This window comes from Orycteropus afer, unplaced genomic scaffold (genome assembly GCF_000298275.1).
Source record: "Orycteropus afer afer isolate SDZICR_OR568_19922 unplaced genomic scaffold, OryAfe1.0 scaffold00467, whole genome shotgun sequence".
NCBI classification, from domain to species: Eukaryota; Metazoa; Chordata; class Mammalia; order Tubulidentata; family Orycteropodidae; genus Orycteropus; species Orycteropus afer.
Window position 1 is genome coordinate 93,773 of NW_006922054.1, and position 15,606 is coordinate 109,378.

General features: G+C 36.2%; 1 pseudogene; it reads right to left on the reverse strand.

The window, feature by feature from the left end:
• Window positions 1-989: 989 nt before the first annotated feature.
• On the reverse strand, window positions 990-1,108 carry LOC122151465 (annotated as a pseudogene).
• Window positions 1,109-15,606: the final 14,498 nt, after the last annotated feature.

Consider the following 15,606-nt stretch of genomic DNA (forward strand, 5'->3'; position numbering starts at 1 on the left):
ATCATGGTAGTCTGCCTGACTTTGTGAAACTATTTCTGGGACGAGATCTTACAGAATAGCATCCATGGAGTCTGTCTAGAATTTCCAATCATTCTCATATAAAAAACTATCTGAGAGACTTTGCCTTTTGTTCCATGTCTGGGTTACTACTGGAAACTATCACTGTTTCAGAAGTGTTCTGGATTCTACATTGATGGTTTATGTTTTTTTTGTTTCATAGTAAAACCAGTGTCATCCCTCAATCTAGGATATGTAAATTGTCAGTAAATTCTGTAGAATGTTTTCAGAAAAGTTTTGAGATGGATCCTGAGGACAATGGTAAGGTAACACTCTGATGCTCTGTAACAGAATTGCTGAATAAACTATAATTTCCCAATGAGATTTATATGCCAATATTTGTGTGTCATCTAAATTATAATTGTCGATTTCTCACAATATTTAACGTTATATTTGACATTTTAAAAGTGAATATAAGAATTGTTCAAATATATTTTGGTGTAGCATCTTTTTCAAAGAAAATCAGAATCATCAAATTATTTACATTTTCATTTGACTCAAATGTGTTCATTTTTCAAATCAACTTTATAAAGGTATATTTTTATAATCATATTTCTAAAAAAATTAAAAGTAAAATAGCAGTCATGCAATTTTATTATTTAAAAAATAAAATTCTCAAAATATTACTTGTTTTCAAACATAGGATATCATTTCATTGTATAATTTTTCTAAGGATCATAAACTTTATCATCTCTTTGTAAACATTATAATTACATCTGAAGTTTTTTTAAAAAAGACCTAGTAATTTGTTGTTGTTATGTGCCATTGAGTTGGACCCCACTCATAGCAACCCCTCCTTGGGTTTCCGAGGCAGTATCACTACTAAAGTAGATTGCCCCATTTTCCTTCCGAGGAGTAGCTGGTGGGTTTGAACCATCAGCCTTCTGTTTACCAGTCAAGTGCCTAAGGCACTATGCTACCAGAGCTCCCAAAGCCTACAGTACCCGGTATTCCCAGGCGGTCTCCCATCCAAGTACTAACCAGGCCCAATCCTGCTTAGCTTCCGAGATCAAACAAGATCGGGTGCATTCGAGGTGATATGGCCTTAGACAGACCTAGTAATAGCTTTATGAAAATAAGCAAATGAGAGTTATGGGGGGTTATTTTATTTAACTCATAAAATATTTTATTTAACTCATAAATCTATTTCATATGTCATTCATCTAGATTTGTGTCATTGACCATTTGCAACCTGCTATTTAAAGCACTGGGAGCTCTGGGGGCCTAGTGCCTAAGGCTCTTGACTGCTAACCAGAAGCCTAGCAGTTCCAATCCACTAGCCACTCCTTGGAAGGAAGGTTGGGCAATTTACTTCTATAGTGATATTGCCTCAGAAACAAGGAGGGGTAACTATGAGTCAGATCTGACTTGACGGCAGTGAGTCAGAGGTGTTTAGATTGGAATATAAATAAATTGAGATGGATGAATGGTTGGGGGTTTTTTAAATACAGCTACTTAGGAAAACTGCCTAACCTGGGAAATTTAAGCCTTATGAAATATGGTCATGACTCAAGACCATCTGCATCACCACTTTTGTTAATAAGACACTCAGATCTATGGAAGATTTAATACGACAAATGTCATGCTATTCTTCATGGAAATGTGGATATACTAAAGGCCCATTTTGAATGTTGAACACATTTGTACCTGTTGGTGTTACATGTAGTTGAGTTGATTTCAGCTGAGAGTTGCCATAGCATTTTCTAGGCTGTAATCATTATGGAAGCAGATTGCCACATCTTTCTCCCATGGAGCTGCTGGAGGGGTTTGAATCACCAATCTTTTGGTTAGCAGCCAAGTGTTTAAACATTGGGTCACTTGGGCTCCTTATCTGTACCTCCATATTATATATAAAGTTTGACATTATAAATGCCTCTGATGTCATAATTATCATGGCTTATAAAGAAATAATCTTGTTCTCAATTTTCAATTTTTTAAATGGTGAGAATATATCCGATGAGTGTGTATGTGAGTATCATACACTTAGTTATACCAGCCAGGAAACCAAAGAGTTTAATTAAAGAGTTTAGTAATGAGATTATTTAGAGTGATGTGGGCTGTAATAGAACCAACAAGGAATGATGAAGCCCTGAACAGAAGCAAGGACATGCAGCCATTACTACTCCAATCTTGAAGAGGAAGAAGAGAAAACAGTGTCAATGAATCCAAGAGAAATAGAGGCATAAAAAGCTGGTTACCAGACAAGAACTGTGTCTATAAAAGGAGATACCCACTATGGAATAGCAAGGAAGTAGCAGAAGTGAAGGTGAGGAGTCATACCCAGGCTTTTCTCTCCTCTCATCTACTGTTCTGATATTACCTCCCATTGTCCAAGCTCAAAGGAAATGTAGAGAACAAGACAGCCCAACTGAGGAATTTGTAGACATCAGCCTCCTAGAACACAGAACAAAATAGAAGAGGGGAACAAACGGTCCAAAGAGACAAACGGAAAATAGTCAGCTCCTGACAATCAGATTTACTGATAGAAGATATACCCACTCCTAAGCATGACTTGGGAGCTCTGGTAGCATAGTGGCTAAGGCACTTGCCTGCTAACCAGATGGCTGGTGGTTCAAACCCACCAGCCACTCCTCAGAAAGAAGGTTGGGCAACCCTACTTCTGTTGTGATACTGCCTCGGAAACCCAAGGAGTTGTCGCTATGAGTCGGGTTTGACTCGATGGCACATACCAACAACAACAAAGCATGACTTATCAACATGCTTAGGTTACAAAGATTAAGTCATTATGTGGAAAACAGCATTATGCAAAAATGGAGAATGATCATATCAGATCATAAAATTTAGGATGACTAAATCGTTGTTCTTGTTGTTGTTAGGTGCCATCGTGTTGTCTCCAACTCATAGTGACCCTATGTACAGCAGAATGAAACACGGCCCGGTCTTGTGCCAGACCCATGATCCTTGCTGTAGCTGAACCCATCGGTGCAGCCACTGTATCAATCCCTCTTGTTGAGGGCCTTCCCCTATAGTTTACCAAGCATGATACCCTTCTCCAGAGAATGGTTCCTTCTGACAACATGACCAAAATAGGCGAGATGAAGTCTGGCCATTCTCACTTGCAAAATCATTACCAACTGCCAAATTACATCATTACATAAATGTAAAATTGTACTACATAACTGTAAAGTTATACTACATGGCTGATAAATCACTGATACTCATGGCCCAACCAAACTGACACATAACTTTAACCATCACAGATAATGTTACTCTTGCCTTGCAACTTGGCATTCAGTATTGCCAGATGTACATATTCGATATGCAAAACAATTGGATAGTATATATTTACTGTTGTTGTAAAAGCAAAATATCAAATAATGAGATAATTGATAAGTGAGGAATAAATTTATTCTTTTAGATCAAGCTGTAATCTCAACTCCCATGCTTGCTTGGAAAAGTAATCAAATGACAAAAATAATAATCAGTGACAATATATTTCCCACAGCCTGCAATCTAGTTAATATTTGACTTCACCATTCTCTTCTACCCTGATAACATTCAAAGGAGAATAATTTCTTTTGTTTGAATTGACCAATAGTAAGAGACATTTCTAGGAACTACACATGTTCCTAGAAAGTGCAAATAACATAATCAACCAAGAAACTGGTAATATTTTCCTGATAAATGCTTATAAAACTGATTTCCCTTTCTTAATAGCAATTTAGACTCTGGGACTATATATCAGACAACTGAAAGTATCTGTTGATATTCTGTTATCAGTTATAAGTACCTTGCGATTTGAAGTGCTATATTTGCCCATACCTACTATTCCTGTTGGTGTTAGCATGTACATTCAAAAAGATGTTTGCTTTTAAAAGTTACTTTTTATCAAACTGATCACAGAGAAATTGCATGTCTGTGAGGTAAGAGAATGGGTCAAATAAATAATAGGAATAGCATCCTCATTTTTCAACAGTCATGCATAAATAATATGATGCTATTCAGTGAGAACCTCAAAAATCCAGAGCAAGACAAGAAAAAATTATGTTCTTCAATCTTACATCAAAATATAGGACAAGATTACAAAAGTTTGAAAAAGAATGATTATTTTAATATAAATATGGCCAAGTGATAATTTAGACAAAATAAATATAATCTTTTTTGTAAACAAAAAGTGTTTTAGAAGCATGTGTGGTCTCTGGCTTTAGTAACATATCAAATTCTTATGGAAACAATAATTCTTAGAATTTGTCTCTAAATTTATTTTATCAGATTAGTGAAATATGTTTTATCAAAGATAATATATAATGCTTAATAATTTTAATTTTGTATATCATTCACATTAACTAAGAATTCTTCAGATCATAATAACATATATGCACATTTTATATATGTAGATGTGCATATATTATTTATTTACATACAGAAAACCAATATAAATATGGCACAGACACACATATACACACGAATATGGGGTACAGCATTATTGTATGCTTTACATTGGTCAACTTAATGTCACTATTAGTCCTTTAGCAGGATTGATGGCCTCGATGGGGGAGGGGTATCCATACTCTCCTAGAACAAGTCCCAAGAGGGCAGCTACTACAACTTCTAACACTTTATTATTGGTTAATTTGGGGCTTCTTTCACTCAGATGACATAGTTAGAAGGATGTCACTGCACAAATCAATACCCAGTGCCTTGCCATTGATGTGCTTGCTACCTTAAACAACAGCTGTGTCTACAACCATCTCCTGAGTAGTCAGGATACTAATTATTGTAAGCATGCTATACTTGGAAAGTGACTCTCCAAGAAAATTCTGACCTCTTCATGTAAAATTCGGACAGCTGGCTGCACACTCAGCAGCAGTCTTTGTGGTTTCTTTTCCTGACAAGCTAGACTGTGTCTCTCAGCTGTCAAGGGTATGAAAAAGATCCTGTTCACTATTAAATTAAAATGAGTGTGTAGTACTGCTTTAAGCAATGAGAACAGATAATGAATGTATTAAAAGTAGATGATGCTTGCGATTTTGATGTTTCCTAATTCTAGTTACTTTAACATTTCTCACAATGGTTTTATTTACTTTCTGAGATTTCCTTTTTTATAAATTCCAGTATATATTTGGAAAAAATAAGTATTGGGATTTATTTAAAGGTTTTTTTTTTTCTCTCATGAGCTCTTTGAAAACATGATCACTCATTTTCTTAATTCCTAGGAATTTTTTTTTTTTTCCAAGTTTCAACCCAAGTATATTGGGAATTTTTTCTATGAAATACAGTAGAATAGGAGGGAAAACTTTCATCTTTGCAAGACTAAGGTTTCCACCACCAAAGGAAAGGTGAGGACTGGAGCAGGGACACTGGGGTTTGGATCCACTATCCCACTTCCTGCTTCACTCCAAACCTCTACTCTCTCAGCAAATACCAGAGGACACAGACACAAAGGCAAAAAAAAACAAAACAAACAAACAAAAAAAAAAAAATAGTAAGATCAACCTCCAACCGTGCTAGGCCCAGGCCTACTGCCCCTCCATTGATCACACAACTAGGAAGGGCCCCATTCAGATGGGATGAAAGGCTGTGAGGTAGAGCTCAGAGCTCCCAATCCTGTACTCCCTAAGGACCAAAGTTAATAAATGAGAATAAATTATGAAGGGGCAGTAACTTTGTGCTGGGAGGGCCCCATCCCTCACAACACTCATGAAACTTGGATGCAACAATAAGGTCTAAGACAGGTCCAATTATTCATATCATAGCCACCTACCTTATTTGAACTTATACGTGTATTTTGTTGAGTTCTTAGGTGCCTTCAATTCAGCTCAACTCATAGTGACCCTTTAAAACTTGTCTTCAACCTGTGTCAATTGCTTGATTATTGATAATGTTTGAGGCCCTTTGGCTATTGTGCTAATCCATTTAATTGATCGTTTCCCTCAGTGTATGTGTAGTTCTCCTTAACTTTGATGTAAAATTAACTACAAATATATTGCCATCTGTACATGGAATATTAAAAATAAATTGCTTAGGACATAGTGGAGAGGTCATAATGAATATAGCTAGTTCCATCTTACACAAAGTTTATAGTAATCAATAAGCCATTTAAAGAGTTGTTCCTTTAGAAGTCTTTCAACAGTTTTCTGATCTTGTTGGAACTATACAATACACAGAATAAGTTAATTATTAAAAAAAGGACATAAATACAAATTTTCAAAGGTATTTTTGTTAAATTTGGATATTCCTTTTGACTTAATTATTGTCAGAACTGTTTAAACCATCATTATTTACTCTGTAAAGTGCATCTGACAAGGAGTTCTTACTAGGAAGAGATATATTAGCTTTGCCATTTCCTTCCAGTGTGATTTTTCTTATAACATTAATATGATCTTCAATCTATATTTTTTAGGATTTTTTGTACTTTTGTGAATTTAGTTTTGATAAAATGGAGTAATAAAAGTTAATCTCTATTTACTCTCAGATATATAAATATAATTTACCTAAATTGTATTTTTGTTGTTGTTGTTATTGAGAATATACACTGCAAAACATAAAGTGACATTCATAACATTTTTAAAGTTGTGGAACCATTCTCATCCTCCTTTTCTGAATTTTTCCTCCCCGATTAACATGAATTCACTTTCTCATAAGGTTCCTATCTAATATTTCAAGACAGGGTCAATTTGATCCCAAATTGACTGCTAACCAGAAGGCTGGGGGTTCAAACCCACCAGCCACTCCTCAGAAGGAAGGTTGGGCAATCTACTTCTGTAGTGATACTGCCTCAGAAACCCAAGAAGGGGTTGTTATGAGTCGGATCTGACTCAACAGTGGTCAGTTAGTTAGTTAGAGAGTTCTTAAAAAATCTTAATGCTCAGGAGTTCTAGTAAGATGGTGCAATAGGCAGACAAACTGCACAGACCCTCTCCAACAAAGAAAAGGGGAACCAATTAACACAGATACAGAGGATAATCCTGGAGCCCTGAGTTTTCGAGGCAAGGATACAGAAGTGGGCAGGACTCCAACTAGTGGAAGAACTTGCATAAAAACATCAAAAAAAAAGGAGACATATGGAGCTATAGTCTGTCAGCGATCCTGATGGAGCGGATAGCTTGGCTATTGCCAGGCAGTGTTGGGATCTGAAAATTGAGCTAAAGGTCTGCTCTGCTAGCTAGGGACTGCCTGGAGGACTTCACTGGTGAATAAAAGGGGCAGCAGCAAAGAAGGAGACAGGCTCAACCGTGGAAATTTGGGTGTCCAGAAGGCACAGCTATTTTGAATGTTTCCAAGTGGTTGGACTATTTTGGATATTTAAAACAACAGCATTCTCTCAGATCCAAGAGACCTAAGAATAGGCTCCACTTGCCAGGGACTGCAAGGACATTCTGGACATACACACTGGAAAGATGAGATATTCCCCTCATTACTCTCATACTCTTTTGGTGAACAGAGGTGCTGTGAACCCTCACTCCCACTCACCTTCTAGACCAGTAGGAATTCCATCCGGTCTGTGTGCTCCCATGGAGCCTGGATGCCCAGCTCCACCCTGTCCAGATATTTTTTTCTTTTTTGTTCATTTTGTTTGTTTTTATCTGTTTTAAAATTATTATTATTACTATTTTTTTTCATACTTTTTATTATCATTCTTTATTCTTCCCTTCCCAGGTTCTAGTTATCATCTTTTTCTCTTTGTCCTTTTCCTGGTTCCCATTTTTTTCCTTTCTTGTGGTTCTCCTCATTCCTTAGTTTTCTTTTTGCATTTTTCCCACTTTTTTTTTTTTTTTTATTTTTATTCTCCTACTCTACCTCTTTTCTCTTTTTGCCTATACAGGGAGGGTTTAGTTGTTTGTTTGTTTTTACCTTTTTTTTTGGTGATCATTCCTGTATGATTATGCAGTGTGTTTTTGTGTGCTTCCTTTACTTTTTGCTGGTTTTTCTATTGTTGTTTTTGTCTAACTGAGTGAGAGACAGCAACAGTGCTCATATGATGCAACCACATCCACAAATCCTGCAGTTCCAATTACTGAGTGAGAGCCACCACTTCCTTCTCCACCAGCTGACCAATGATAAATGACCACCAAGAAGATCCTGGCACACCATTAACTGCTCTTCACAAACAGTTAACAGAGATCTAAATACAACAACATCACAATGTTTCAGAACAACAGACCATCACAATCCACACAACGAAGCAAGATACAGTGGCCGAAACAAGGGAGCAGGATACAGAGCCAAAACACATTCCTGAAGAAGAAACAGCATTGGAATTTCTTGATAAGGAATTCAAAAGAATTATATTTAGGTACCTTCAAAAGATTGAGAGAATTATCAAGAAAAATGCTGACAAATTTAAAGAATATACAGACAAAACCCTGGAAGAACTTTGGAAGAAAATGACAAAATAAATTAAATATTAGAAACAAAACAAAATCTGGATAGAAATGCAGAAGCTTAACACTAAATTTTCAGAAATAGATAACACATGGAAAGGCCAAAGGAGTAGAAACAAATCAATGGAACACAGAATTAATGAGATTGAAGACAAATACCTGAATACTTCTTTGGAAAGGGATCAATCAGAAAAAAAAAACATCAAATCAAAATGAAGAAAGCTTAAGGTTCTTGTGGGATACCATCAAAAGGCACAACCTACATATAATTGGAATTCTAGAACTAGAAGAGGAAAAGAAAACTACTGAGAAAATTGTCCAAGATTTGTTGGAAGAGAGCTTCCCTGATATGATGAAAGATGAGAATGTATCCATTCAGGAAGTCCAACAAACACCAAACTGGATAGAACCCAAAAGAAAATCACCAAGACATATCATCATCAAACTCATCAAAACCAAAGACAAAGAAAGAAATCTAAAAGCAGTATAGGGTAAAACAAAGAGTTACTTACAAAGACGACCAAAAAGAATGCACTCTAATTTCTCAGCAGAAACCATGAAAGCAAGAAGGCAATGGCATGGTATATATAAAACCCTGAAAGAGAAAAAATTCTAACCAATAATTATATACCTGGTAAAATTGTCCCTAAAATATGATGGTGAAATTAGGAGATTTGCAGATAAGCAGAAATTAAGGGAATTTGTTAAAACCAGACCAATCTTACAAGAGATACTAAAGGGATACCTTTGAACAGAGAACCAGTAATAGCAAACAACAACTGACCATTAATACATAAGATGATATAACCCAGAAACCAATACAGCTATGGAAATATCCAAAGTAAAATAAGCTGGCAAGATTGTAAACATGGAACCAGAGACATCAATTGGCAAATGAGGACAAGTATAAACCAAAACAGAGGAAAAAAATAGTGTAGTTACAGAACTTCTAAATGGTGGGGAAGTCAAGAGAATTGCAAGATAGAATGGACTGTTCTAAACTCAGAAGAAAATTATAAATCACAGGGTAAACTCAAAGAAAAATGATAAACGTTCATATCACAATAAAAAAGAGGACAAGCACAACTATTTAGCAAATACTAAAACAATAGCAACAAAGGAAATGATAACTTGATTTATAAACATAATGAGCTCAGCACAGAAAATTATATGGAACAAAGAAACTAGGGATACCATGAAAAAACACATAACAAAATGAAGGCAACCAATACATACTAATCAATAATTACACTGAGCATTAATGGATTAAATGGACCACTCAAAACACAGAGAGTTGCACACTGGATAAGAAAATATAACCCATCAATATACTGTCTACAAGAGACACACTTTAGAGACAAAGACAAAAATAGACTCAAAATCAAAAGTTGGAAAGTAATATATCAAGTAAATGGCAACCAAAAAAGAGCAGGAGTGGGAAAATTAATTTCTGATCAAATTGACTTTAAGACAAAAACCTCCATACAAGACAAAGAAGGACATTATAAAATGATAAAAGGATCAATTGAGCAAGAAGATATAACCATAATAAATATCTATGGACCCAATGAAAGAGCCCCCAAATAAATAAATCAGACTTTTAAAGAGTTGAAGAGGCAAATAGATGACTCCACAGTCATAGTGGGAGACTTTAATATAGCACTTTCAATGAAAGATAGAATAACTGGAAAGAAACTCAACAAGACGCAGAAAAGCTAAACAACTTAATCCAGCAACTTGACCTTTTAGACATCTGCAGAGCACTTCACCCAACAACAGCATATTTATTCTTTTCCAGAGCACATGGAATATTCTCCATGATAGACCATATGTTAGGCTATAAAGCAAGTCCTAATAAATTTAAAAACACTGACATACTTCAAAGCATCTTCTCAGATCACAATGCTATCAAATTAGAAATCAACAATAGGAAGACCAATGGAAAAAGAGCAAACACATAGAAACTGAACAACATACTCCTCAAAAATGACTGGGTAATAGAAGAAACAAATTATGAAATCAAAAAAATTCCTTGAATCAAATGAGAATGAAAACACAACATACCAAAATCTTTGGGACACATCAAAAGCAGTGACCAGATTGATAGCAGTAAATGCACAAATCAAAACAGGAAAAAGAGCCATAATCAATATCTTAACCCAACATCTCCAACAATTAGAAAAAGAACAGCAAAAAAAGTCAACAGTCACCAGAAGAAAGGAAGTAATAAAGATTCGAGCAGAAATCAATGAAACAGAAAATAGAAAGACAATAGAAAAAAAATCAACAAGACTAGAAGTTCTTTTTTCAAAAGATTAATGAAATTGACAAACCACTGGCAAATTTAACAAAGGAAAAGAGGGAGAGAATACAAATAACATGAATAAGAAATGAAATGGGTGACAGCACAAAATGACCAACTGAAATAAAAAGGATAATATCTGAATACTATGAACAACAGTACTCCAACAAATTTGAAAATCTGGAAGAAATGTACAGATTTCTAGAAACACATGACTTACGTAAACTAACACAGACTGATGTGGAAAAAGTTGAACAGATCCATAACAAAAGAAGCAATTGAACAGGTCATAAAAAAATTGCTAATAAAAAAAAGTCCTGGCCCAGACAGTTTCACCAGAGAGTTTTACCAAACATTCAGAGAAGAACTGACACTAATCCTACTCAAACTATTCCAAAACCTGGAAAGGGATGGAATCCTCCCAAATTCATTTTATGAAGCAAGCATAACCTTGATACCAACACCAGGCAAAGATATTACTCAAAAGGAAAACTACAGACCAATATCCCTCATGAATATAGATGCAAAAACCTTCAACAAAATCCTAGCCAATAGATTCCAACAAGATATCAAGAAAATAATTCATTATGACCAAGTGGGGTTCATATCAGGTATGCAAGGATGGCTCAACAGTAGAAAAAGAATCAACATCATCCACCACGTGAATAAAACAAAGAAAAAGAACCACATGATTATATCAATCGATGCAGAAAAAGTATTTAATAAAATCCAACACCCATTCCTTATCAAAACTCTCAGCAAAATAGGAATAGAAAGGACATTCCTCAACACAATAAAGAGTATCTATGCAAAACCAACAACCAACATTTTTCTCAATGGAGAGAGACTGAAACCATTTCCCTTGCAAACAGGAACCAGACAAGGATGCCTTCTATCACCATTTCTATTCAACATTGTATTGGAAGTCCTAGCCACGGCAATAAGGCAAGAAATGGAAATCAAAGGCATCCAAATTGGTTAGGAAGAAGTCAAATTATCCCCATTTGCTAATGATATGATTCTATACCTGAAAAATCTAAGAGACTCAGTAATAAATCTACTGGACTAATTGAGAGATTTAGCATTGTGGCAGGATACAAGATCAACATCCAAAAATCAGTTGTATTCCTCTACACCAGCAAAGAGATCACTGAAAAAGAAATAAGGAAATCAATACCATTTACAATAGCTGCCAAAAAAATAAAATACTTGGGAATAAATATTACCAGAGACACAAAACACCTGTACAAACTACAAAAGTCTACTTCAAGAAACCATAAGAGATCTATGTAAACGGAGAGGAAGATAGAATATTATGAAAATGTCAATTCTACCCAAAGCAATCTATATATTCAATGCAATCCCAATCCAGAACCTATCAACATTCTTAAAGGATATGGAAAAACCACTCACTAACTTTATATGGAAAGGAAAATGACCTCACATAAGCCAAACATTATTGAAGAAGAAGAACAAAGTAGGAGGTCTCACACTCTCAGATCTTAAGCCTGCTACACAGCCACAGTATTCAAAACAGTCTGGTATTGGTACAAAGACAGACACATAGACCAATAGAATAGAATTGAGAACCCAGAAATAGATCCATCAACCTATGGTCAGCTGATGTTTGGCAAAGGGCCAAAATCCATTAAATGGGGAAGAGATTTTTTAACAAATTGTGCCAGCAAAACTGGATATCCATTGCAGAAAAATGAAAAATATCTATACCTCACACCATACACAAAAACTAACTCCAGATGGATCAAAGACTTAAATGTGAGACCTAAAACTATGAAGTTCTTCAAAAAAAAAAAAAAAAACCAGGGGCAAATTTAGGGCTATTTACAATAGCCAAAAGATGATAACAACTCAGGTGCTTATCAACAGAAGAATGGGTAACCCAACGATGGTACATGCACACAATGAAATACTATACAACCTTAAAGAATAACGTAGAATCTACAAAATACCACATAACATGGATGAACTTGGAGGACATTATGAGTGAAATAAGTCAATCACAGAAGGACAAATATTGTATTAGTCCATTATTATAAAAAGTCAAGGAAAGGTTTATATATGGAAGAAAATGTTCTTTGTTGGTTCCCAGAGGTGGGAGGGGAGAAGAGGGAACACTGTTAGATAGGTAGAGACAAGCATTGATTTGAGTGAAGAGAAGGGCAATGTACCAAATGGGAGTGATCAACATGGTGCCATTGAGGAAGAGGAAGACATAGAGAGGTACATAGGAGGTACAGGCAACAAAGATGCACCCTTTTGCACATACAGTACTGCGTTGTCAGTGAAGGCAAACATTGATATACAGGTGAATGGACAGGTAGACAGGCTGAACTATTAGGTATGTCTAGCAGGGGGGAGTGTGTCCATGACCATGTAGAGGGTTCAAAGACAATGTTTCTACAAGTGTATTCATATGTTCTGTAAGAATTCCCGGGTATATAATAGAGCTGCCAAGGGACAAGGTCGTAGTCACTTCTTTGACACAGCTAGCTACCTAGACGGAGTAAGTAGTTGGACCTGTGGGCTCAGGACCAAAGTTGCAGGGGATATCAAGCTCACTTGGCATACATGCTACACAAAAACATTGTTCCACATCCTACTTTGGTGAGTAGTGACTGGGATCTTAAAGGCTTATAAGCAGCCATTTAGATGCAATGATGAGTCTCTCCTTGTCCAGAGCAAAGAAGAATGAAGAAAACCAAAGATTCATAGAAACAATTATCCAATTGATTGGTACACCACGTGATCCTTATCCTATTCAACTATGAGACAAAAAGAAATAGATGGTGCCCAGCTACCACTGTTAACCACTCAGAGGGGAATCTATGTAGGAGATCCTGAATAGAATGAGAGAACAATGTGGAAGAAAAATCAAAATCCTTAAAAAAAAAAAAAAAAAAAAGGGAGAAGTTTTGCTGGTCTGATAGAGCTTGATGGAACCCCTGAATCTATGGCCTATAGCTGCCCTTTAGTTCTGGAATTAAACCACTCCTGTGTCTTCCAGCCAAACAAAAGATAAGCACATGAGCTGAATATTTACATTAAGTAGATATACTCCTTGTAGAGATCAATCATGGGAGAATAGAAGGGCTGTGTATGCACAGGGAGACAGCTCAGGGTACAAGAGTGCATGGGAGGGAAGGACACAGGGAAGAGGTTACCATGGGGAGGATGTGGGAGGGGAGCTGTTGCATTGTGGGAAATTGCAGTCAATGTCATGGGACAAAGTATATATGACTTGCTGTATGAAAAGTGAATTTGCTCTGTAAGCTTTCACCAAAATCACAACAAAAATTAAAAAAAAAAAATCTGAAGGCAGACTTTTTTACTAGCTAACCTACTGCTTGGCTTTAAGGAGATGTCAGAGAATCTTTCTGGCTTAAAATTTAAAAATCTCAGGGCAAGAGTTTCAGGAGTTCATCCAACCTCCACGGTTCCATGGAAGTATAGAATCCATGAGAATTTTAAATTCTGTTCTACATTTTCCCCCATTTGGTCAGGATTCTTCTATGGAATCTTTGATTAAAATGTTCAGTAATGTTCAGTAGCCAAGAAGCATCCAGTTCTGGTATAAATATAATTGATCATGATATATTCAAACATGAAAGTGAAGACACCACTGTCAGTTTGCATGGTATCTACTTTATAGACATAGTCTAGATTCATATGTTATAGCTATCTAGATGGAGCTCTGGTAGCATAGTGCCTAAGGCACTTGACTGCTAACCAGAAGACTGGTGGTTCAAACCCACCAGCCACTCCTCGGAAGGAAGATGGGGCAATCTACTTCCATAGTGATACTGCCTCGGAAACCCAGGAAGGGGTTGCTATGAGTTGGGTCCGACTCTATGGTACATAGCAACAACAACATGTAAATATTTACCCTCATAACATACCCAAAGTGCTAGAAGGCTGAGCCAAAGATGTTCTATCACTGGCCACATGATTATGCAATGAATTCATTACCCTACTCAGACATTTTTAAATAATCACCTCTTTAAAGGAGCCTTGGTGACACACTGGTTACGTGTTCAGCTGCTTCCCAAAAGGCCAGCATGTTCAAACCCACCAGCTCTTCTGTGGAAAAATACATGATACATGGCAATCTATTTCTGCAATGGGTAACCAAACCAAAACCAATGCTGTCAAGTTGATTCCAACTCATAGCAACCCCATTCAAACTCTATGGGATAACAACTAGGTTTTTATGTTTTTTTTTTTTTTCTTTAAAATGAAAGTTTTTAAATCCCCATCTTTTGATATTCTGCTACACTGAGGAAGAGTTTTTGAATCTGAGGTGTGAAAATTGAGTCAGATTTAGCCAGGCAACATCTAGATTTGTAGGCAGATGGCAGAACCACACAGGAACTGCCTACATATTGGGATACTACAGATGAAAAATGGAGTCAGTTACAGAGCTAGGTAGAGGGTGGATAGAAAGGTAGTAGTTTGGACTCTGCAATGCTTTGGAATCTAAAGGAGATTGTGTCAAAGCTGGGGGCACAAATCAACTATGTTAAAACTCTAGAAAGAAGTCAAGGAGAAAATTGACAGAAATACTACATCAGTCGGTGAAGAACATATTCATAACTTTTGAGAGATTTGTTTCATATATTGTATACCCCGAAGATAGGTTACAAGTACTACTTGTATGTAAAAAGGAAATAAGTGCAAACAACTGTTTAAAAAATGTTGAGGCGAAGGGAAGTGCAGAGATAAATTATACCATTAAGGATTAAGTAGGTTGCAAGAAGTATCTTTTCTATTTGGTGGGGAAAAGATCTGACCATGTTGTAGGCATTGAAATGGTGAGTGGAGGAAAGAGACTATAAATATGGAACAAAACACAGCATTTGGTGATCTAAAGGAAAGGTGGAGAGA